The sequence below is a fragment of the Podarcis filfolensis genome (genome assembly GCF_964270895.1).
Source record: "Podarcis filfolensis genome assembly, chromosome: 1".
NCBI classification, from domain to species: domain Eukaryota; kingdom Metazoa; phylum Chordata; class Lepidosauria; order Squamata; family Lacertidae; genus Podarcis; species Podarcis filfolensis.
The window spans coordinates 64378077-64402737 of NC_139604.1; the positions used below are offsets into that span (position 1 = coordinate 64378077).

At 43.4% G+C, this 24661-nt stretch overlaps 1 protein-coding gene and 1 long non-coding RNA gene across 15 annotated transcripts in view; one reads left to right on the plus strand and one right to left on the minus strand.

Annotated features, from left to right (window-relative positions):
- Nucleotides 1-357: 357 nt before the first annotated feature.
- LOC310750599 lies at nucleotides 358-8145 on the minus strand. 4 transcript variants are annotated; one of them, XR_014542123.1, is made up of 3 exons: nucleotides 8058-8145; nucleotides 7066-7198; nucleotides 358-1845 (listed from the first exon to the last, which is right to left on the minus strand). It is a non-coding gene; the product is annotated as an uncharacterized lncRNA (long non-coding RNA). The 4 variants fall into 4 exon arrangements; XR_014542124.1 differs by having other exon boundaries at nucleotides 8031-8128; XR_014542125.1 differs by lacking the exon at nucleotides 8058-8145 and adding an exon at nucleotides 7778-7866.
- Nucleotides 7236-24661, plus strand: part of PTPN5 (protein tyrosine phosphatase non-receptor type 5) — a 64135-nt gene continuing 46709 nt past the window's right edge. For 3 of the 11 annotated variants that reach the window (XR_014542093.1, XM_083588504.1, XM_083588506.1), the window contains exon 1: nucleotides 7980-8096. The gene's annotated coding sequence lies outside the window, so the exon portion shown is untranslated. Of the gene's footprint in view, nucleotides 7701-7740; nucleotides 7851-7963; nucleotides 8159-8306; nucleotides 8382-24661 lie in introns of those variants that run through there. The other 8 variants (XM_083588514.1, XM_083588511.1, XM_083588508.1 and 5 more) reach the window with 8 other exon arrangements.

Consider the following 24661-nt stretch of genomic DNA (forward strand, 5'->3'; position numbering starts at 1 on the left):
TTTAGCCTTAGCAAGGTCATTTTTACTGTCTCCCATTCCACTGCTTTGCTGTTTCAGCCAAGAGATAAATTGTCAGGCAGACAGTCTCAGTAATCTATTGATTTATCTTTGATCAGGCTTCTTCAGTCAATGGATCATTATATACACTGAAGCCACTACACCTCCCTTCTTGGGTATTTTCACGTTTTGTTTAGTTCCTTAAGTAAAACAAATCCTAATGCAGTCCAGTTCTACAAATGTCAACTCAGAAGCACATCCTATTCCATTCCAGAGGGCTTACTCCCAGGTAGGTGACTATATGAGTGTACTGTTACTAGTGGTGTGGCATACCCTGATTAAGAATCAAGAGCATTAAAGTCATACAAAAGCATAAGAGGAATTTATTTTTTTACACCCAACATTCCATAATGTATGACTTTCAAAGAATAACAGAATTTTTAAAAGCCTATTTCAAAGAGCAATGCAAGGCAACTCACACATTTAATTCAGTCAGCCATGAGTAATTTCTTTTGTACGAATGAACTATAACCACTGGGATTCTCTTTCTTTTAAAGCATATTTTTTGTACTTCTAAAACAATGCTTCCCTAAACTTTGGGGATAAAACCCTCTCAATTTTCTCTAATATTTGATACAAATGAAGATTCTGGTAACCATGGCATTTTAATGACATCACAGTAACCATGACAACAAAAGTGGAAAAGTGTCATCGGAGCCCCTCTCTCCAGCTCTGTCGTATAATATTTAATAGACCATTTCCAACATGTAGAATTGCATCGTCTTTCACTTTATGAATAACATCAAAAATGTCATTTGTGCCTTTAAAAGTCAAGTTGTTTTGTGGCCCCATTGCAGGAACATCACAGTGGAAGAGTCAGGACAGTGTTGTCACATGGAAGGAATTGCCCTTGCATTCAGAAGTTTATACATGTCGCGAGAACAGAACTGCAAGTGCAATCCAAATGAGGAAATGCCAAAAGAATCACATTAAAATACAGTGAAGTAGATTATAGACATGGGAAGCCAAGAACCAAGCTGGGGAGCAATTAGGTTTGGTTTTTTTTAAAGTTACTAATAAGAATTTCTTAATACTTTAGAAGGTGGCTACAAACACAAGAACCCCTAATGATATATGTGCATATATGACACTATTTTTGGGATAGGAAAAGATATCACAGCAAAGAGATTAACTGTAAGAAAAATAACTAGCACAGAAAATGTTATTCACATGAAACTAGTGATTAGACTTGCATAGAAACCTGCTGGATGTGGTGCTTGGATATGTGAAACTATCATGAGCAAACTATTTGTCCCATTCTTTGCATCTGTGCAAAGCTGCCATATGTAGTGAGTCACTGAACTGCAGATTGCAACATCTAGTAACCAAGTGGAATACCCTCAGACCCTCGACCGACTCCACCTACTCAGGCTAGCTATTCCACTTGAGCCTTGCTCAGACAACAGTCTTCCTGGGCTGTGGTGTTTCCCTGTATCCTTTAGTTCATTCTTCAGTCCAAACATCTGGCTTGCTTTTTGGTCCTGCCTCCTAGTTTGCTTCTTGGTATTGACTTGCTCTCCACTTTTGACTTTTGACCTTGTCCCACAACTCCAGGCTCTTGATAGGTATAAGATCACAGTTTCATTCACACCAAAAGTCATGTCTATGACATAACAAAACTGAGACCCTTGCTGGTTTTTCACACCTGGATCGTCTCGCTGGGATGATATGGCATTAGTTTCCATTTCTTTGATGAGTAGTGTTACCTGTGAATAGGCTTGTGGAGCTGTTTTGCTTATGGAGTGTTCCTTTGAGAAAACATCAGGCAGATAGGTTGTTACAAATCACCTATGCTGATTGATTGAAAAATGCATTGTGCAATTAATGCTGCATCCCATTCAGGTAGAAGAGTGAAAATTCAGAAATAATTAACTGAGAGTAATGAAACCCACTTCCTTTTTCATGTGCAAGTCAGCTTTCATCTGCCATGTTGAGCTATGACTCAGAGTGTGCCAATACCTAATAACAATGTGTGTCCCACTGGGAAAATCACTAGGACTGGGCTCACCAGAATTCTCTGTCACAAAGTCACTTTCTGACTCAGAACAAGGGCTACAACAGCACTGGCAGTAATATGTTCTGTAGATGAGTCATGCTGACACATTAATATGAACATAAAAACTTTGAAACATGAAGGCAGGTAGCTGAAGAACTAGCCAAGTGACTCTCAAATGTCCCCCTCTCATTTGCTAAAAGCCACCCACACATAAACTGTATATATTAAGCTTTTACTATCACCTCAAGCCTTATGCAGTAGCCATGCAGCACTATTTGTTGTAAATGCCATCCCCGTACCCTAAACAATCATAGAAGGGCTGGAAGGGATCTCAGGGGTCATCTAGTCCAACCCCCTGCAATGCAGGAATCTAAACTAAAGCATACATGATAGATGGCCATCCAACCTCTTCGTAAAAATCTCCAAGGAAGGAGAATCCACCAACTTCCAAGGGAGTCCATTCTAATGTCAAATAGCTCTTACTGACAGAATTAATAAGAAGGAAACACTGCAATGTATTGTTGCAAGTCCTACTAGTAGTCTGCAAGAGTAGGACAACTTTATCAGGACCAACAAAAATGCCACAAGTCTAATGTTAAGCAAATTACACGAACAAAAATGGAGCGGGGGGGGGGGGAGAGAATCTGAGCAGAACAGAAAACTTTGAAAACCTAGTTTCCAACAATCTCAAGATGGTGCACAGGAGGGCAATGCAGAGTTGATTAACTTAGAACATACCAGATGCAAAACATATTTCAAGTTATAGCAAAGGCTACTGGGACAAACAATGGATTTTCCCTTATGTAGCAGCTCAAGTCCTTAAAGGACCTGAAATCATATATTACTTTGGTTTCATAATACCTTTAATAGCTCAGGAATAATAAAACAAACTTTCTTCACTAAAACAGAAATAAATCTGTCATTGGGTTTAACAAGGTACTTCTTGATGAAAGGTAACAATATAGCTTTGAAAAGATCCCAGAGTGATTATAAACCTCTGGTCAGAACATCAAGTTGATGAAAACCAAGGCGTAGAAACTGACTTCAATAAAAACTGTAGTCAGTTTATGCGTATGGATTCATTATAACTACAGTGATCCAGCATACTATAGAAATGAATGAAAAGGCTGTGTGGCATATTGCATTATCCTTTTTGGAGGTGAATCCATGTGCTACATGCTAAATCGGTAATGTTAGCATTTGGAAAAATATGTGCTTGATATTTTAATCCCCCAGTTTCTCCACGTAGATGAGGGCAGCATTTATGCCTCCTCCACCCACACTAACAGCCCTGTGATAGTGAGGCTGAGAGAGAATGGCTGGTCTAAGGACACTGAATAAGTTTCACAGATGAACAGAAATTTGAACCCCAGTCTAACTGCAACAGCTTATAATAATAATAAAAAATTCCGTCCAGTAGCACCTTAGAGACCAACCAAGTTTGTTATTGGTATGAGCTTTCATGTGCATGCACACTTCTTCAGATACACTGAAACAGAAGTCACCAGACCCTTATATATAGTGAGAGGGTGGGGGGGTATTACTCAGAAGAGTGGTGGGAATGGGTGATTGGCTGATAGGTGTGGTAAACCTATCACAACAGCTTAGCCTCTACCTCACACTGGCTCTTAATGTATACAGTTCCCTTCAATTGGCTGAGGCCCTTTGCCGCAAGGATGGAAACCTATGGAGCCCAGATATTGCTGACCTCCATCACTCAGCTACCATGGATAATAGTCAGGGATAATGATACTCCTACAGGGCACAGGTTTCCCTTCATTACTCTACCTCGTGCTCCTCTCCTGGAATCTATAGGGGCATTTAGTCAAAGTGCAGCAAAGTGCAGGTTAGATAGCCAAGGGCCAGGACCATGGAGAGCTCCATACCAGATACAGAGACTCACTACCAGGTATTAAGGAGTTTGTTGCATTAGCACTGCTTGGGGTAGTGTGGTGGTGACTGAAGCTTCAGATAGTTCTGCAGGGAGACATGTGTGTGAAACCCTGCTTTCATGGAGGGAGCCTGCATGGTGGTAGCTATAGGGGCTGTATTTGAATAAGATGCAGATAGTTCAGGGGAAGAGCCTGAATCCAAGGTAGGAAGTAAAGTGACCTTTTCACTGTCTGCTAGGGTGGCTCCTCCAATGAGGCCTCTAGTGGCATGACTGCTTAGGGGACTGCCTCCCGGCAAACTTCAGGAACCCAGTTGCCTTTATCCTTGGAGTCATGATACCATTTGGGGAAAGTGTTTTCCAGCTGTAATGTGAAAAGTACAGCTGTGATATCAGTTGATTATTCTCAGATGTGAACAGCAAAGGACCAGGGAAATCTTCCAAAGACACCTAGGTGCAGAACATGAGCCCTTACCTGCCAACATTGAAGAAGCCCCCAATCCTGGAGCTCTCTTGTGCCAGGCTGATCATGGACAGACTCCTGCATACCCATTTACCCTTCAGACAGAGAACCAGCAAAGCCAAAGTGCTTGAGCTGAGCCAACCTCCAGGAAAACCCTCAAGGGGGAGACAACCCCAAAACAGCCCCATCAGAACTTAACGATATGAAATATTGAGATATTTAACCAGGTGGTAGGTATGGATGGCACTGAGTGGCTTGAAAGGGAGCACTAAGAGGAACAAAGACAAAGACCTATATGCCATGTTCAGACTAAGAAACTGTGTTAAAATGTTCCCATGATCAGAAGATAGAACTGCCCATTGACACCAGCAGACACTTTCAAGGCTCTAATGGGGAAATTGGGTGGGGCCCAAAATGAAAAACAACACGCCCCCCAAGCAGCCCAATGAGGATATAGCATGTACCATGGACATGGAATGCTGACTGACTGGAGGAGGAAAGGGGAAGGAATGGAGTAGCTGGATGCCAAATTTAAAAAGCTCATTGTAATGCCACCAAGGCATGGGAAACGACATACATAAAAGCAGCTCTACAAGATTGGTACCAAGGTCCTCTAGCTCAGCATCCTGTTTTAAACAGGGGCAGCCAGATTCCTTCCAAGAAGGCCACAAGTAGAGCATGAAAGTAACAGCCTTCCCCCATTGTTCATTTTCTAAATCTGGCATTTGGAGGTACACTGCATCTGAATATGGAGCTTCTGTTCAGCTATCACGGGTGACAGCTGGCATGTTGAACTGGAAGCTAAGGAGAACAGAGCGGGGGACTCTGCATGGGCTACAGTTCTCAGTGGTGGTCCGATGTTATTTGTAAATAGTGCTAGTCAGAAGGAGTTTTCTCTAAATCACGGAGAAATGGCCTCCAAAAATGCATCTTTCTTCTTCTGTTCTAGTAAGTAGGGGAAAACACATATTTTGTGGCTTTTGTGACAGGATCCTCAATGTTATTGAAACTTATTAGTTATATATTGCTGCAGGGTGGGGGAGGTGTGACATCTTATGAAATCATATCTTGGCTTAACACATCTGGAAGGAACCTCATGCTCCTCTGTTTACCTTAAAATTTACATGTGATAAAAGAGGACAGCAAAGATTTACAAGGAAGGAGACAGCAATCAATTATCAGAATGTCCCCTGCCCGAGTTACTATAATGGAGGCTCTCTTCTTGCCCCGGCAAGCCAAAACAGAACTTCCCTTCTGAGGGACAGGCTACCATAGCAGAAGCTGGGGTACTTTGTAAGAAATATCTCATAGATTTGACATTTTCTAAGGGCCTCTCCCCCCCACCCCCCAAATCTTCTTTTGCAGGTTTCAACCAATCCTGGGGAAAAGATAAAATCAGTGTGCTACTGCAGATCATAGAATCAAAGAATCTTGGAGCTGGAAGGGACCCAAGAGTCTTCTAGTCCACCCCCCCCCCCCAATGCAGGAATCTCAGCTAAGCACCCATGACAGGATGTAAGGATGTTTTGGTGCTGACTAAATGGTACCTACGTTCTTCTCCACAGTACTGTACACAGAAACTTGTCTTACTGAAAGGCTACATGTTTCAGAAACAACCCCAGTTCAAAGGGACGTATTCCCAAGTGTGAATGCCTCCCTGAGTCAGTATTGGTTACTCTACACTGACTGGTGGTGTCTCTCCAGGGTCTCATGGAGAGGTACTTTTATGCACATGGGCCCATCTGCATGCAAAGCATATACTCTACCTCTGGTGATGCTTGCAGAATCCTTAGAATCATTTCAAATGCTTTTGTAAAACAAAACAAAACCCAGCAACCTTAAGCATATGAAAATATGGCCACTTGTCCACATATCTGCACATGTAGCACTTGTAAAGACACTGCACCTCCCTAGCAATGCCTTCTGCACATTTCCCAGCTAGCCATTCATGTGCATGTGCTGCCTTGCTCACCGAGTCATACTTATGGCATGCTGCTGGAAGTGTCCCTCTTTCGGGTGACATGGCAAAAGTGGGACACTGCATATGGTGATGCCTCTACAGGTCTGGCTGGCAGTGGGCTGCCGGGTGGGCTGCAATGTGCACATGTGTCGAGCCCAGCATACGTAACTGTGTGAATAGGACCTGCAGCTGACCTCTTATGTGGGTTGGGTCTACACTATATTTGTCTTTAATGAAAAATATGATATACTGCTGTCGCTGCCTGAAAGAGGAAGAGGTCCACATGTGGTTGTCCTCTGATGATCTGGTCGGTCTCTTCACTCTGTGTCCATCTCTCCTCCCCCTGCTCCCTGGCCCTCACTTGCTTCTGGGCATTTCTGCCACTTGAGCATTTCATTCATGTTTTCCCTCTCCCCCCCCCCATCTCTCTCTCTTTCAGAGAAATATGTATGTCTGTGTGCGAGTGTGTGTGTGGGCGGCCTTTGAAAGGCTTTCTGTCAGTCAAGCCACTGAGCTGAAAAGAGACGAGAGGTATGGGGGAGAGCGGTTTTAATGGGGGATGTGGGCGGCTGTTGTTGCTACCGCAGCCAGCCAGCCATGCAGCCCTTCCCTGTGGGGGGAGCATCTGCATAAAGCATGGGGACGGAGGCTTTCTGCCACTCAAAATGACCCTCCCCAAACACATGAAGTCTCTTCACCTGCCACAGTGCCTGAAGCAACACAAAGGAGGAGGCGAGGGCCATGACTGCAGACTGCCTTTGACATCTGCTGGGCTCAGTTTCCCTGTAAGCCATGCATTTCTGTTACACCTTGAGGAAGGCAGGTTGCATCCTGAAAAACAGGGGGGTGGGGGATGGTTTAGAGAGCTTTATTAGCCAATGATTTTGTCTTACAGCTGGAAGGACCCAGCATTGTAGAAAGCAGATGGGGACCCTTCACAGCTGTAAGGTTTTTGCTTCCTAAATATAGGGGCCAGCAATAGCAGAATTTGGGAACATATTGTGGGGAGGTGGAGCAGGAAACTTCTGTATACTATGTGGAGAATCGAGCTTTCCATCATTATTGGACTGGCACTCTGCAGTGTGTGGCGGGAGCCTGTGTAGCAAGAAATAGGTGGGGGTTTAATAAAAGGGGAGGAGGCTTTCCACAAATGAACTGAGGGTTTGAGCAGGCCAGCCCCCAAACCTATCTCCAAGTGTCACAACTCAAGCCTGGTCTGCACGAAGAAGAGAGCGCTCCTGTGCATGTGCAGAGAGCCCCCCCCCCCCGTACCGCCGAAAAAACACAGCGAACACCTCCATCCGGGAGACGGAGGCCGGCTTCCTCTGTTGAGGTGAGTCAGGTTTGAAGCTCTGCAGAGAGTGTAGAGGCGTCGGGACGCCGCGCGAAGCGTTTCTGGGAGGCTTTTACCTCACCGGCGGGGAAGAGGGAGAGAGGGAGAGAGAGAGTTGCATTGGCGTGGCCTTCTGCTTGGCGCCGTGAGGTACCGTTTTTTGGTTTTTTGTTTTAGTGGGGGGCGGGAGACGGCTTTGAATTGTGCCGTGGGGTGGAGCTCTGCAGCGTGGAGTTGGGGTGGGTGGGTTTGCAGACCAGACTGCCTGAGCGACGAAGAGGAGGGGGCCTTTGCAGTGGGTCTAAGGAGAGGGAGAGAGCGCGCACCCACCACACGCACGCACGCGCGCGCAAACACCTCTCTCCCGGCCTTGCCTCTGGTGGTCTCTTCCGCAGCGTGAGTCTCCCGCCTCTCTTCGCTTCCTTTCCATATACCTGAGGCGCGGCGGGATTGAGCAGGTGGGGGCGTGAGGGGGGGGAGGGAGAACGCGGGTGTGGGTGCCGCTGTTGCCGTGGGAGGGGGGAAAGAAAGGCGGCTGGGAGAGCGCGCGCAGCCCCGCCAGAGCGGTGGGCGGGAAGCCCCTGGAAGGGAAGCGGGCGCGGGGGGGGGGAGGGGAAGGCGCCAAGGCAGAGAGTCCAAGGCGCCTGCTTCGCGCGCGCCGGCTGCGGCTCCTGAGGCGAGGTGAGGGCTCTTTCCCGCGCGGGGTTCTTGCGGGTGTTTTTCGCGTGCAGCTGTTGCTCCAGCTCTGCTTTTCGCTTCCGGAGGGGTCCCCCGCCGCCTCCTCCCCGCTGGTCAGCGTCGGCGTCCAGGAGAGGAGGTGGCGAGCGGGCGCCAAGCCGCGCGGATGCCGAAGTGGGTGCGCGGTGGCGCGCTCGGCGTGGGCCGAGGAGGGCGATGGATGAACAGTCGCCCCTCCAGGCACACCGGCACTGCCTGGAAACGAAATAGACGCAGGCAGCCCGGCACCAAGCGGTCAATATTAGCGGGTTGTGGTTTTTTAAAAAATATTATTTCGGGTCTGTTTACGTCGCTCCTTAGCGCGCGCGCTCACACACACGAGCAAAGCCCACAGTGGCGTCCTGTTGTCCTTCGTGCGTGTGGTTAATACTAAAAAGGAGTAATGCATATGTGTACGTGTGAAAGATTACTCCTGTGTTGGTTGGGCAATGTAGGGAGCGCGCTCCAGCTGGGGAAGCGAGGTGCTGTTTGTGTGTTTCAGTTCTAGTCACTGCACCGAGTAGCTAAAACCTGATCTCCCAATTCCGGACTGCAGTAGAATATTAACAACGGCCAACCAGGCTTCTCCCCCTTTCCCCCTTCAATGTTCTCCTGGGATAACACTTGACTAAAGCCGACCTGATGAGACAAGCCGGAGTCGCAATGGTAGCCCATCACTTTCTGACCAGGCTAGATGCTGAGAAAGCCCTACTGGGTCGGTAGCGCGCAGGTAGTGGAAAGCCCACTGCTTCTGAGTGCTGTTTGCTTGCGACCTTTGTGCGGCAGCGCAGCCACATCGCGGGAAAGGCTGGATGGTTGGAGGGGGGCGGGAGGAGGCTGCTGCGGCTGGTGCAAAGTGAATAGTCTTATAAGGGGCTTTTTTTTTGTTAGCCAACAGGCAAAATTATTATTTTGTTTCTGATTAAATCGCCTAAGTTTCATATTAGAGGAAAACCAGCAACGTGATCCTATTTTCCCAACTTTTCCTTTTATTTTAATCTGTCTAATTAAAACGTTCCAAAGTTAGGCACACGTTTATTTATGGCTGAAGAAGTCCTGGGTTTTTGGAATAGGTATTAGACATTAAAAGCCTGCCAGCTGTTTTTTTTTCCCTGAGGGATTGATAACTTGCTGCTTTGGATTTTCAATTTTTAAACCTGTTTTGTTATGTTTCTGCTATTCCCGTAAAGCTTTTTTTTTATTGTATAAGAAGAGGTGTATGTGTGTATGTATTAGAGTCAAATCCAGATACAGGCGTCTCATAGGTCTCTGAGGGATGCATGCAGAACTCCAGTAGAATTTCACCTTGTTAATTAAAAGTCAGCACTTTAAAAAAAATGCTGCTTGTTGCTTGTCTTTGACATCTCATGATCTAGAGAAGCGCAACTCCAGTAGAAGCAATGGGGATAAAAAGCAACCTTTTTGAAATGTCCTTTGTACAGGTTATATGAAAGCTGTTGTCAAAAAAGGAGAGCTTCTCCCTTGTCTGGTACCTGTTGTGAGAGATCAAGGCTTGCAGTTGGTCTAAGAGGTTTTCTATTAGACTACTAAAACAAATAACTTGCAAGTGAGAGCCTGTTTGAACCCAGATGCTTTGGAAAGGGTTACTTGCCTGCATGTCTGAAGACGGGGGTCTTATCCAAGTGAACAGTGTATGTTATATATATGGCGAAGGGCTGCAATTCTGGGCCCATTTAAAACTGGTTGCAATAAATATGCATCTGTGAATATGGTGGAAATGGAAGGCGAGTGAGACCTTAATTAACCTTAATTAGTTTGACTATGCTTTTCCATTATTGTCTACTTTTGTATATTATCTGCCTGTCTGTTATGTGGTATTCCAGACAATCCTTGAAGGCATTCCCCACATCTTGAGAGATCCTGTTCGATGGGGGTGGGGAGAAGGCAGAGGAAAAGGAAAGCATCTGCTGAAATATGTGCAGTGCTAGGTTTATTGGTTGATTATGGGTCTTTTTTTAAAATGTGGAATTGTTTTTGGTAATTAAGATGTTTAAGCCTCATCCATTATGTTTTTGTAATAGGAGCTGCAATATGGACATAGTTCTTGATGGAACAGGGAAGTCTGGTAGCCTTTTCTTTTATACAGCAATCACATATGTTCTTGTGACAGACTAAAAATTTGGTCATTAAAAAAACCCTACTTTAATCAGTACCATATTTACGCTGATGGCAATCCTATATTCATCTGTTATGGTTATGTTTTCAGAGCCATGTAGGCTTTTATGAGACAATTGTATACTGTATAATGAGCAAATATTCTTTTTTTAAAACAAAATATATCCTTGAAGTGGGACTATTTCCTGGCTTTATGTTTTGCCATACCATAGTATACTTCTCAAGCTCAGTCTAAGCATTAATGTTAATCTGTGGAAGTTGCTTGAAATATAGTCGTACCTTGGAGCTTGAACGCCTTGCAAGTCAAATGTTTTGGCTCCGAACGCCGCTAACCCAGAAGTGAGTGTTCCAGTTTGCGAACGTTCTTTGGAACCTGAACGTCTGATCCAGCTTCCACGGCTTCCGATTGCCTGCAGGAGCTTCCTGCAGCCAATCAGAAGCCATGCCTTGGTTTCTGAACATTTTGGAAGTCGAATGGATTCCGTTTGACTTCCGAGGTACCACTGCACTTCCTTTGTGGTGACGTATTCCCGCCTCCACCATACTGTGTTGCACTCCCACATTCCATGTGATTTTTCTACCTAGTCCAGGTAACTTCTGTGGCAGTAGGAACATAAGAAGAGCAGGTCAGCATCACTTCTTGTCCAGCATCCCACTCTGAGTGGCAGCTTATGGGGAGCCCCCAAGTAGGGATCTAAGCACAACACCACTCTCCCCACTTGTGATTCCCAGCAATGGTCATTCAGAGGCATATACTGCCTCCAACAATAGTGGTAGAACGTAGCCATCATGTCAGCTGGGATAGGTCAGTAGGTAGAGGATGAGACTCTTAATCTCAGGGTTGTGGGTTCCAGCCCCACATTGGGCAAAAGATTTTTGCATTGCAGGGGGTTGGACTAGATGACCCTTGAGGTCACTTCCAGTTCTACAGTTCTATGATTCTATATGGCTAGTAGTCACTGTTAGCAATTTTTTTTGCCATAAATTTGTCTAATTTTCTTTTAAGGCCACCCAGTGTGGCTTGTTCTGGCAGTGGCTACAAAAAATAATGTGGGTGGCAGCACTACATGCTTGTGTAATAACAGGTGTAAAGCGCCACTTGAAGACATAGCCTTATGCTGAGTTCTGCTTAGATCAGTATTGATACTCTTGTTGATAGTAATAGTTGAAAATCTCAAGCACAGAAGGATTTCCCAGCCTTGCTACTTAAAAATCCTTTTGAAGATTCCAGGGATTATATGGGCCTTTGGTCTGATCCAACAGGACTTTTCTGAGCATGATAATTGTATCCCAGCAACGATATTGGCCACCCCCAGTTTGGGGAAAACTTCACTGTATCTGCCCCTGAGGAATATGGAACTGCAGGGACTCCACTACAGCAATATTCTCCCAGATTTGGAACGGCTGAGCCAAGTACAATTATCATTGCATAGTACACCATGTCATTTCTTTACTTTCTCACTGCTTAGACTGCCAATGGCAGAAACTTGCTGCCTTGGACTAGTCAACCTGCTTGCTTGCCTTTCAACCCTTCCACTGCAATTTATTTTCCTCTTTCATCTTGCCCTTACCAGTGGCTGTACCCAATTCTGACACAATGCTGGCCTTGAATGCCCAAGTGTTCTATACTGCAAATAAGTACAGATTCTCTGGTGAGTCTGGCTTAGATGGCAGATTCATGTTTCTGGTGTCCACTTCTAAAAAACAATCAGATATGCACCTAAAACCATTAGAAAAATCCTTATGTCCATAAAGCTGCTGAGACCAGAAGCTCCAGGATTCCATGGAAGGAGGAGACACCAAATCTAGATTTTTCACTAGGAAGCTCAAAGGTCTGATAATAGATTTGCATAAAATTCCATAAAAGCACCTTATGTGAAGAACTCATAGTCTACTCTACTAAAGAGACTTGGAGAACTTGGACTAACATTTTAGTAAGTAATTTTGTGCCTTACTGTTGTTTGTAATTAATGGTCATTCTTCATTCCATGATGGGGTCCCATGATGAAGTATAAATGACAAAAAATAAAGAACACTATAAATGTTAAATAAGATTAAAAACACAGCTTCCAGCCATTAAAACAGTTCGGCAGCGAGCCATAAAAATAACCATGCCTTTGCTTACACTCCTTCCAATGTCCGTGAAAAGATACTGTAAACAGTGACGCAGAGATCAAAGCATTGTACTGCATTAGCAAATGCACCCCCACACCTGACCACTACCACATAAACACATAATGCCGAAGCAGGATGTGTATTTTTAAGAAACTGGTATGCTGGTTATCTTCACTTTTCCAAGCTGGGGTCAAGTAGTAGTGGTTCCATGTGCTGCCTTGTGGTATTTTCACTATTACTTCCCAAATCTGAATCCCGCCTGTGTGCAATTCCAGAAGAGTATTTCACCTTCTGCATGTTAGTGGTTGATAATTTGGCAGCCACAGTAAGATGTAGCACAATTTTCCCCCTAGCATTTAGTAAGTGGGCTCTCTCTGTCACTGAGTAAAGTACATTGGCACACCATAACACTTGCCAATAAGCGCTCTAGTATTGTGCTTTCTCCTCCATATGTTTTCAGGTGGAAAGCAGGGGTGGGGGGAGGAGGGAGCAGAGAAACAATTGGTGCCAAATCTGCATCTGTGTTAGACTCAAAATTCTGCTTGCCCAAATTGCAGCCGAGTTCCTTAAATAACAAAATTAGCTTTTCTAATTCCCGTTGACTTTTTCTAACCTCCACAGACTTTTGCATAAAAGGCACAAGCGTGAGCATTTATTCTTTTTAACACAAGGGGAATCCCAGGCAATAGGAAGTCTTGATTCATATATTTAAGCAATTTTACTCCACACACTTGCAGTTCAGAACTACAGTACAGAGAAAATGCATTACATGCTATCAGCGCAGTTGATACAATACAAGCAGAGACTTATTATGTAGCAGCTACCTACTGCTTAGTATATTGGGAAATGTGTTATATAGTTGTGCTATTAAATTCTCATCTCAAGAGCTGTATGCTATACATTACTATGAAGAATGAAATTAAGGGACTAACTGCCCTCACATAGACTGACTGCATATGTCTTCCAGCCTCAACAAAGGAGTAAAATTTCTTGATACCCTAAATGACTGTGCCCTAGAGCAGTTGGTCATGTAACAAGACTAGAGAGATCGCAACTCTGGGCCCTAATCTTTAAGTAGCACCCAATACCTAGTGCAACATGCAAGTGTTGCTGAAACAATTGGGAGCAATGACCATAATGCTATTAAATTAAATATACAGTGGTACCTCTGGTTGGACGCGGCTGGCTCACCAGCTGCAGCTTCGTCACGCTGGCCACGCGACCCGGAAGTGTCTTCGGACGGCGCCGGCTCAGGGCCTCTAGAGCGAGATGAGCACGCAACCCTAGAGTCGGACACGACTGGCCCGTACGGGCAGGGGTACCTTTACCTTTACCTTTTTACCTCTGGTTACGAACCTAATTCGTTCCGGAGGTCTGTTCTTAACCTGAAACCGTGCTTAACCTGAGATACTACTTTAGCTAATGGGGTCCTCCCACTGCCGCTGCACGATTTCTGTTCTCATCCTGGGGCAAAGTTCTTAACCTGAGGTACTACCTCCAGGTTAGTGGAGTCTGTAACCCAAAGTGTTTGTAACCCAAGGTGTTTGTAACCAGAGTTACCACTGTACATTTAAATGTACATTTTAATCACCAATCGCCAAGTAAATCCAACATGGTAACATGTGATATCAAAAGAGGAAACTGCCCAGAAATGAAGGGATGGGGGGGTATTTAAAAAGATGAAAGGCAAAGCCAAGAGGGTCAAATCAATCCAAAACATCTTCACTGAGCTATGACTCCAAGGTCTCATTCCTTGCCAGACTTTGCCAGTTCAGACCCTATAAGTGTATATGCAACATAATTTTTTAAATTTTTTTTGCCCCAACCTGCATCACTTTACACTTGTTTATATTGAATTGCATTTGCCATTTTACCACCCATTCACTCAGTTTGGAGAGGTTGTTTTGGAGCTCTTCACAACCTTTTTATTTTAACAACCTTGAACACTTTAGTATCAACAAACATGGCCATTTCACTGCTCAGTCCTAACTCTAGATCATTTATGAACAAGTTACAAAGCACATCCAGCAGGGACTTCACTTTCTCTATTCCTCCATTGGGAGAACTGTCCATTTATTCCAGTTCTTCTTGTTGTTAACCAGTTCCTGACCCACAAGAGGAACTCTCCTCTTATTACCTGACTGCCAAGCTTTACTCAGAAATCCCTGTTTCACCGTACATATGGAAGCCAGACAGCTGTGGCCATTCATGCTACTAGTTTCTAAACCTAAACACACCAGTGAATAAGCCCCATTGATCATAGTAGAATTTACTTCCAAGTGAACATGTGTAGGATTAGTTATGGCTATTAATCTTTAATGTGTGATGCATTCCTAAATCTTATGAATAAATATGAGAAATGCAGAGTTTTAAAACATTTTCAACATGTTGTAGATGATTTGACATACAATTACTTTGGGGAATTTTCCCCCTCACCATTTTTTATTAACCCTGCTCCCATTCCAGACCCGTTTTGGAGAGGGAGGGAAGTTCTACCTTACAATGCATAGCTATGTAAGTCTACTCAGAAATAAAACCCATTTAGTTCAATCGAACATACACATATCTAGGAGTATAGGATCGCAGTCTGAATCCATGTCTGATAAGTGGCACTTCTTTTAAAATATCACATGTTTCTCTACTTCTACACTGAGCTAAATATGAAGCATCTAAGGACTGCCTTTTTTTCTTTTACCTTTGCTAGCTGTTAATGGCTTCACTAACACAAGTGATACAGTGCTTCTCTATTGGCCAGGATTCAACTAGCCTTGCGCTGCGCTAGTGGAAGCTTATGCAAGGACTACCATTGGGGGTTTTCCCCTTCCCACCCCATGGTCTCTGTACACTTCCCCCAAATCCACGTGGGGTGTGTGTGTGTGTGTGTATGTCAGAAAAACTTCCAGAGCAGCACAGATAGGAAGGAGAATGGGAATCACTTTGTGTGGCAAGCTGAAATCTTGTCCTGATGGACCAGTGATGTTGAACTTGAATTCCTCCATAAGGTCTCAATGGATGGCTTCTGTTCTGAAGAATAAAAATGATGAGGCAGAGTTTATGTTAATATTTGAATTTTGATAAGTCATTAAAAATAAAAGCCTACTTTTTTATAGTTTGTACAACCTGCACAACTTCTGTAAAACTTAAGGTGACCCATTCTTTCCACTGTATAATAGAAATCTACTTTTCCCAGCAAATTAACACTTTGAAAGCTTTTTAGTGGTAAAGCACCCCAGGCAAGTGCATTGCTAGGCAATTATAATATGCTACCACTGATATATAAAAGGTGCAAGGCTGCAGACCAAAATGGCTTTTAGCACCAGAGGGGAAAAAACACTGTAATTGCCTTAAAATGCAGTGCCTGGAGTGTCTAGCTTCCATTATGAACTGGAATTCATGCATTTTACATGTGTGCACATGCACACCACAGAGAGAGCTCCCTGAGAAAAAGCAATTTGTGAGTGTGTGTCATCACATAAATAAATGGCACCAATAAACCAACAGAACGTTTAAAAGTAATATATATAATTTGCATGTATATGCTTGCAGAGCTGTGCATCTGAAATTTAGGGCGGTTCCCACCCCCACCCCCTTCCCTTTAGCATGTGAAAGTTTTTGAGAAACGCTGGGGAGTCCCTAAGACAGTTGGATGGTGCCTTGTATGCCTCCTTCTGGCAACTCCTGCAGCCAAGCTGGTGCCAAACGTATTGCTCTGCTTTCATTTGGCCCATACCAGCGAGGCTGAGAGTGGGGGTCTTGTCATCTGGGCAGCCCAGGACCTTCATGCACACTGCCTAGGTTTGTGCCCTGAGGAGGTCACTTCAGTGCTGTTAACGCATCAGTTAGACTTCACCCCCAGAGGCGAATTCCATTGTCTCTCAAAGCAGATAGATGCCAGCTATCAGTGCAAGCTTTTCTACTTGCCAAGTGGAACAAACCCCCTTTCCTCCCTCTGAATGCTGTCCTGGGGGTTCTCTTGTGCCCCTCAGAGCTGATTGAGGGGTACAGGGGAAGGAGGGGAGGAAATCTGGCTCTATGTGTGGGGTAGCATTTCCTTGCCACTAGTCTCCTACATCACTGGGCTTGGGGTAACATTTCAAGACCAGATACCATTTTGTTGAGACTGCGTCATGAAACACAGGCAAGCTTATGTACTGTTTGTCACCTGGAATACATAAACATTCCCAACCCTTTGTGTGATCAGATGCAGCATGCAGGTTTCAAAGATTTCTCTTGCAATCACACCTAGACCCTTGGCACTGAAAAAAGCTGCAGTTCTCAAGAGTGTTGCATTTTAGTAAGCCTGGAGGCATGTAGAATGCTCAGTGACTTAGAAAGAGAACAAAAACAGTGGCCTAGCAGAATTAGGTAAATTTTTAAAAATATTTTCTGTTCATATATTGGTTGACTCTGCAGAGTTTACTGCAAACAGAAGCAACTTCTTCTTTATTGAATTTATATACCGCCCTATACCCAGAGGTCTCAGGGCAGTTCACAGAAGAAAATCAAAATATATAACCACAGAATACACAGTCAAAACAAAAACCCACCACATTTTGAAAGGCCATAGGATATCAGTTAAATCAACCAAAGGTCTGGTTAAAAAGGAACTTTTTTGCCTGGCACGTAAAGGTGTATCATGAAGGCGCCAGGTGAACTTCCCTGGGGAGAGCATTCCACAGATGGGGAGCCACTTCAGAGAAGGCCCGTTCCCGTGTTGCTACCTTCCGGACCTTTCGAGGAGGAGGCACACGAAGAAGGGCCTCAGAAGATGATCTCAGGGACCGGGTAGGTTCATATGGAAAGAGGTGGTCCTTGAGGTATTGCGGTCCTGAGTCATTTAAGGCTTTTAGGTCAAAACCAGCACTTAGAATTAATAGTGAGCTAGTAGTTCTGGCTGAATGCACTGGACATTTCTGCCTACCTAGGTAGCAGTTGCGGAAGAATAACCCTGAGTCAGTAACCATAGGCACACTTGGCTATGTAAACAAGCTGTTTAATATATTTTTGGGGTTCCATTTGTAGATTCTCTTTAATTATTTTATGATGTGGCAGGGATCTGGTGCATAGTGTAAAATTCACTATGTTGTGCAAAAAGATGTGGGACTCTGGCTTGGGTGCTGTGCCTTTAAAAGCTGTGCAACAGGTGAGCATTCAGCACAGATGCTACATTTCCCTAGTGTGAACATGTAGTGAAGAGGAAATCTTTACATGTTGAATTTCTGCCTATTAAGAAGCTTCAAGTACAGGCAGATGCTCTGGATGCAAATAACCACCATTCCTAAGAAATGTAAAATTCTCATCTCCAGCTATGAAGTGTGTGTCTGGCCTAATTTGGACACAGGAGAACACATTGAGAGAATTCTAATTTCCTAGAGAGAGAACTTGGTGCTTTTCAAACAATAGATCATCTGATATTTTACATAGCAGCCAGACACATTCTAGGACAAGGCTGGCACACCCAGGGAACATCTAGAGTTTCTGGAAATTAGTACCCTTACTTTTTGCCTGCTGCGTCTGAAAATGTTAACTGTAATTTGGAGGAGCCAAAACCAATCCATCTTTCTCTGTTGCATACTGCCAGCCAGAGTGAGCTTTAAAACAGGAGCATTTAGGATTAAATCATACTGAGGGCCAGACTAGAAAGAACTGTTAATTGCACACGGAATGGGGAGAGGAAGCTTAACTCTTTCTCTTCCTGCTATGGTCCCAACAAGAATCCCTTCATAGAAGCTGCTATTTGCATCTCGAGGGAAGCTCCCATTGGTGCCAGTAGAGGCCTCCCTGGAAATGCAAATAGCAGCTGCAGATAGAATGAAACTTCAAATCCCCCCCTGCCCTGGTCCTGAGACTGCGGCTCTGCCTTCTCTGTGGCTGCTATCAAAAAGTACTGAATCTGCTCATCGACTGAATTCATTTGCCAGGCCCAGAGCTGCATGGGCTGCTGCAGCCTTAAGGGAAAAGTCTGCAAGACTGAGCATAGCCCCCTCCCCAACAAGAGCTTAAGGTGCTTTGGAAGAGGGATTGCTGCCCATGGTGTACACACTTCTCTCGCTAGTGACCCTGATAAACACTGTAAGGTACCCTGACGTATTACAGCATCTTTAGAAGGATCAGACCACTGAGAGGTTAATTACATGAGAGCAGGAATGAAAGACCATGTGGTTTATCCACTGAAAGCTAAACGGGACCTTAAATTACAGTGACATTGCAAAATTCCTGTAAGGAAATTATTTTGAGAAAACATGTTGACATTTATTTTTCACCCCTGTTAGAGGCATATGTTGTTGATTTTCAAGTATGGGAAGCCTGCAAACAGGACCTAAGTACAGCAGCATCACCCTCACTCTTCATGATTCTCAGCCGCTATACACAGGTGTACAGCCTTGAATAGTAGTAGAACATGTTGCTGTATGGTACTCTATGTGGAGTCTTCGTTTTGAGTACCAAGGCTGAGGTGTGCTCAGATCCATTCCTGGTTATCCCCCAGTTTGCTTCATTTCACCAGTCTAATTTATATCAGGGGAGTTGCTATTGTTCAACTACTTAGAGGTTTGTTTGTTTCTACAATCAAACAATATATAAATATTGTTAAATAAATAAAAATAAACAATTGACTCTTTTGTTGTGACTAGACCCCATTCCATAATTTCTATCAGTACTGGCTCATGACTGAATTTTGCCCTTTGTGCAGAACTGTTCCCTTACTAATATATTTTTATTATATTCCAAGTGGTCAGTCTTACTTTTGAAAACAGCTGAGTACAAGTTATTTTTAAAAGGTATGGAAGCTCTAATGCACATACTATGTTCCCTCCACCAAAGAGGTTTTGCTTTTCAATGAACAGAGCCCACTTGCTTGTGTATTCCTTTGTACAGCTCCTTTCACTGAAATGATAAATGAAGATGCCCATGTATTCTGCAATTGCGTACTGTATCAACAATGCAAACTATGGGCAGTCTGGATTGGGATAGTATGGTGGCAGAAATGATTGCAAAAAAGATCATAAAGATGCCAACGGATATTTGCATTTACTGTCTTGAGTATCTGTGAGTCTAGTGTAATATGGTGTGTGTTAATGAATTTTTAAAAATAGAAGCTGACTTTAAACTGGGAAACATTAGCCCCCACCCAAAAAAAGAAACCACAGTCATGACTTGCCAGGTAAAAAACCACCCTCTATTAAATAGTAAGCAACTTCTGGTGTGAATCATATCCTTTTGAAGTATGTTTTCTAGGTGATTGAAGTCATATGGGTTGATTGATAGTTGAGTTATATAAATGTAGGTTCCTGCCCCACACCCTAATTTAAGTACACAATGGATATCAATATTTTTTTTTAGCCTGTTAAGCTCTCTTCCATACAGTAACTAACACAAGCCATCAAACATCTTAAAAAATAGATAGTGTTGTTATCCTGATTTTGGTGGACCACAGAGGTTGCTGATTTTGGTCGACCATCTGCCAGGTTTGTAAGACAAGCCCTCTTGAATTCTTGGTTGGAATCCAACATAGTGCTAAGTAAGCATTCCTCAGTGCAAGAATTTATGCTCATTCAGCAAAACATTCTCCCCCTGTGTACCCCCTAAATATGTTCTAGGGGTTACTCTGACCCCCCCAGGGACAGATTTGGGGCACAGGAGGAGAAGGGAGGAAAGACCTGTTGCATAGGTAGAAATCCTTGTCCTGACAGGATAGGTTAGTTGAATCTTGCCCCTTCTGTTGGAATTCAGTATCTTTTCATAGTTGAAAAAACAAACAAACCCTGACCAGTTACAGATAGGTAGCCGTGTTGGTCTGCCATAGTCAAAACAAAAAAAAAATTTCCTTCCAGTAGCACCTTAAAGACCAACTAAGTTAGTTCTTGGTATGAGCTTTCGTGTGCATGCACACTTCTTCAGATACACTGAAACAGAAGTTGCCAGATCCTTCTATATAGTGAGAAGGTGGGGAGGGGTATTACTCAGAAGGGTGGTGGGAATGGGTGGTTGGCAGATAGCTGAGATGAGCCTGTTGACGACTCTTAACGACTGCAATAGGTCTTACAGGAAAAAGCAAGGGGTGAGAAGGTGAAAAATGGCTTTGTCATGTATAATGAGATAAGAATCCAATGTCTTTGTTCAGACCAGGTCTCTCCATGGTTTTAAGTTTGGTAATGAGTTGCAATTCAGCAGCTTCTCTTTCCAGTCTATTTCTGAAATTCCTTTGTAGTATTAAAAAGTAGCTGTATTACTGTATTAAAAGTAGCTGTATTACTACAAAGGAATTTCAGAAATAGACTGGAAAGAGAAGCTGCTGAATTGCAACTCATTACCAAACTTAAAACCATGGAGAGACCTGGTCTGAACAAAGACATTGGATTCTTATCTCATTATACATGACAAAGCCATTTTTCACCTTCTCACCCCTTGCTTTTTCCTGTAAGACCTATTGCAGTCGTTAAGAGTCGTCAACAGGCTCATCTCAGCTATCTGCCAACCACCCATTCCCACCACCCTTCTGAGTAATACCCCTCCCCACCTTCTCACTATATAGAAGGATCTGGCAACTTCTGTTTCAGTGTATCTGAAGAAGTGTGCATGCACACGAAAGCTCATACCAAGAACTAACTTAGTTGGTCTTTAAGGTGCTACTGGAAGGAAAAAATTTTTTTGTTTAAACCCTGACCAGACAGGCAAACTCTTTGGCTAATGATTGACACTAAGGGATGCATGTGGCCACCGTAATTAGTGGCCATTGGTTACATATGCACCCTCCAGGTTTAGATGCTGTATGCCTCTTGAAGGCAACTGCTGTGGAGCAACAACATATCCCATTATGTACTGACATATATTTGGAATCTTTTATGTCCTCAGAGTTATGCTCTGGGTTAAGAGAGAGAATGAATGGAAATCTTTTTCCATAATCTTTATCAATGCCGATTTTCATGTTGCCTTTTATGAAACCATCACTGCCTCCCAGTGGTACAAGCTAGCATCAGATATGAAATAAAAGAGAGTTTGTGAGTGCAGGAGCTGATGAAGTATGTGTAGCCAATTTTATCTGTTATTGTGTTTGATATTGGTATGCTGAGTTTTGTTAGACTGTGATGGTGTTTTGGACAGCAAGAAGCACAGCGAGATACAGTATATATATAACCCCAGCTGAAGGATAAGATGATGCACTATTGAATACAGTCGTGCCTTGGTTCTCAAACGGAATCCGTTCTGGAAGTCCGTTAGACTTCCGAAAACATTCAAAAACCAAGGTGCAGCTTCTGATTGGCTGCAGGAGGTTCCTGCAGCCAATCAGAAGCCACGGAAGCAGTGTCAGACATTCGGGTTCCAAAGAACGTTTGCAAACTGGAACACTCACTTCCGGGTTTGCAGCGTTCAGGAGCCAAAATGTTCAAGTTGCAAGGCGTTTGACAACCAAGGTACAACTATATTCAAGCTATTTTTTAAAAAATACTATGTGGAAGAGAGACTTTATAATGGAGACATCTCCCCCCCCCCCCTATTTGTGCCCATGATGGTGCATTGGGCTACCACCTGGCTGACACTAAGCAGACTTGGGTCTATATGTCACCTTGGGTTCCATGATGGAAGAATGGTGGAATACAAATGTAGGGTGGGACGGTCATCATCATCATCATGAAGCTGGAACTTCTGTGTTAAAATCAGCTAGCTTAATAAATAAGTACTTGAGAAAGTTTACGCATATGACTATGTCTGCATTAATGTGTCAAAGCAATTCTGCCCGTAGGCAAGTAAGGAAGTGTTCAGATTTGTGACTCCTTTTTGTCTCTGCTGTCACAGGAAACCTTTATAGGAAGAGTAGCAGGATCCCATATTAGCAGGATCCCATGATCCAAGGTAGCTACAAACTGTAATATTAATAATAATAATAATAATAATAATAATAATAATAATAATATGATTTCAAAATTATTAGACCTGTCAGTAGCTCTTTTTGTTGAGTGTATTGTTTGTATGTTGTGTTTGTAGGTGAAATATTCATAAAGAATCACTGAGAGTTAATATCTGGTTCTTTTATTTGTGATCTTCATAATTTTGCAGGTAATTGGTAGGTAGCTACATGGTATATGCCAACTATGGACTGAGTAGTATAATAGATGAATGAAAGTATCAATCCTTCTACAACATATAGCCAGACGTTTAAATGACAGAGAAGTCCTCCAGCAGTTCCCTCTTGGAAGAAACTACATTTCTGTGATGTGGAATTGCTCCGTTGCTAGCTCAGCTAGACAGCTAGGTGCTTGAGCAGAATGGGGCATTTCTTCTCAGGGTCTAATAATGCATGGATGACCAGCACATACACCCAAAGAGGCTTTCCCTGATGTTCTGCCCCCTGCTGAAATCAGGTTTGCACTAAACCTATTGTAGACAACAGAATGCATTTTTCAACGCTAATTATGTCATGGGAACGATTTGGGAACCCCCAGGGGATGTACTCTGTCGCTTGAAATATCCCCAGATTCACTCTCCCGACTTCTTTCCCTGATCACAGCATTCAGCACTCTGCTGCATGGCCACATTCTAACCTTTCCCGGGGTAGCATTTGCATGGTGAATATGATATGTGATGCTAATGATGTAGCTGCAGCATTCTCTATTTCCTGTTATTGTGATTTTTTTTAAAAAAAATGTGCAGCCAGAGTCTCAGAAATCTCCTCAAGTCCATTTCTGTATCTGTGGAGGAACTGGGTCACACATTGGGTTGTATGAGCAAATACGTTCTCAGGGATGGTAATGCGAAGAAAATTCTATAACATCTGATTCAGCCCACACTTTCCTGTCTCACACCTTAATGTGTGCCAGTTGGAAATTGCTGTTAGATTGGTTCTGAGCCTTCTTTGTGAAAGAATCTATATTAATGGACTTCTTAGAAATTGGTCTACATTTTGTATTAGAAAATGATTGCAAGTGCTTCCTTAAATTGTGTTTTGAAGGAATAATTGATACATAATCACATTTGATGATGAGTCTCCTTTTTATTTATTTATTTTTTGCCAGGATGATAGGCTACTTAAGAATATAACAGCCCTGCAGGATCAAGTGAAGAGTCCATCTAGTCTAGCAGTCTCTTCCTAACATTGGCCAGCTGCATGCTTTTGGAAGGCCCACCAGGAGGCTAAATTTTACAAGAAAACAATGTGGTGGTGTGACCACTTTTCTGAAAGATGCTGTCTTGAATATTGCCTCTGGTCATAGTGAACTGCTGTCCCATAGAGATCCAGTTCTTGCACTTGGATAAAATCAACACTTATATGATTTGAGGGTGGCTACATTATTGGGTTTAATTCTGTAGTTAAGTTTTATTATTCATGCAGATTATGCACGTGTGTGACTCCTAGGATGAATCAGAGCACATAGTAATAAATCTCTCTGCTTAAGATTGTTTCTTGAAAGTCTTAACAGTTCTCACTTCATGATACTGGATTCTTAAATGCAGTCGGCACTATCTACCCACCTTCATTTCCGTGAAAGGTTCCCCTACCCCCCAAAATTGTTGCCTCTTTTGTTAAGAAGTGTGGAGAAAGGATTCCTGGTAGAGTTGCTCTGATGTATAAAATGGCCTTTCTTTGTCCATATGTAGTATTAGTAAACATCCTCTAGTGCAAAACTTACTCTGAATGCAGTTGAAGTCCTTACATGTACAAGATATTTCAAAAGTACAACTGGTTTCCTCATATATTCAGTCTCACTTGAACTTTGGAAATATTTGATCTTTCTGTAAAGGATACATAAAAGCATGCCTTGCCCTATTTTTCATGGAGCAGCATATTTGCAGTGGATAGTTTTGTATAGTTGGAGTGGCCATGTGTTTTAGGCAATGGTTTGCAGTCGTGCCAGGGGAGCCACTGCAGCAAAAGTGAGGGACAAGTCTCTGAAGTGTGCTATGTTGATCCCTGGGGCAAGTAAGATGAACCCTCTCTAGATTTTTGCTTCTGTCTTCAGAACCAAGTATGCTGCAGAGCAGTTTCAGGGAACCTA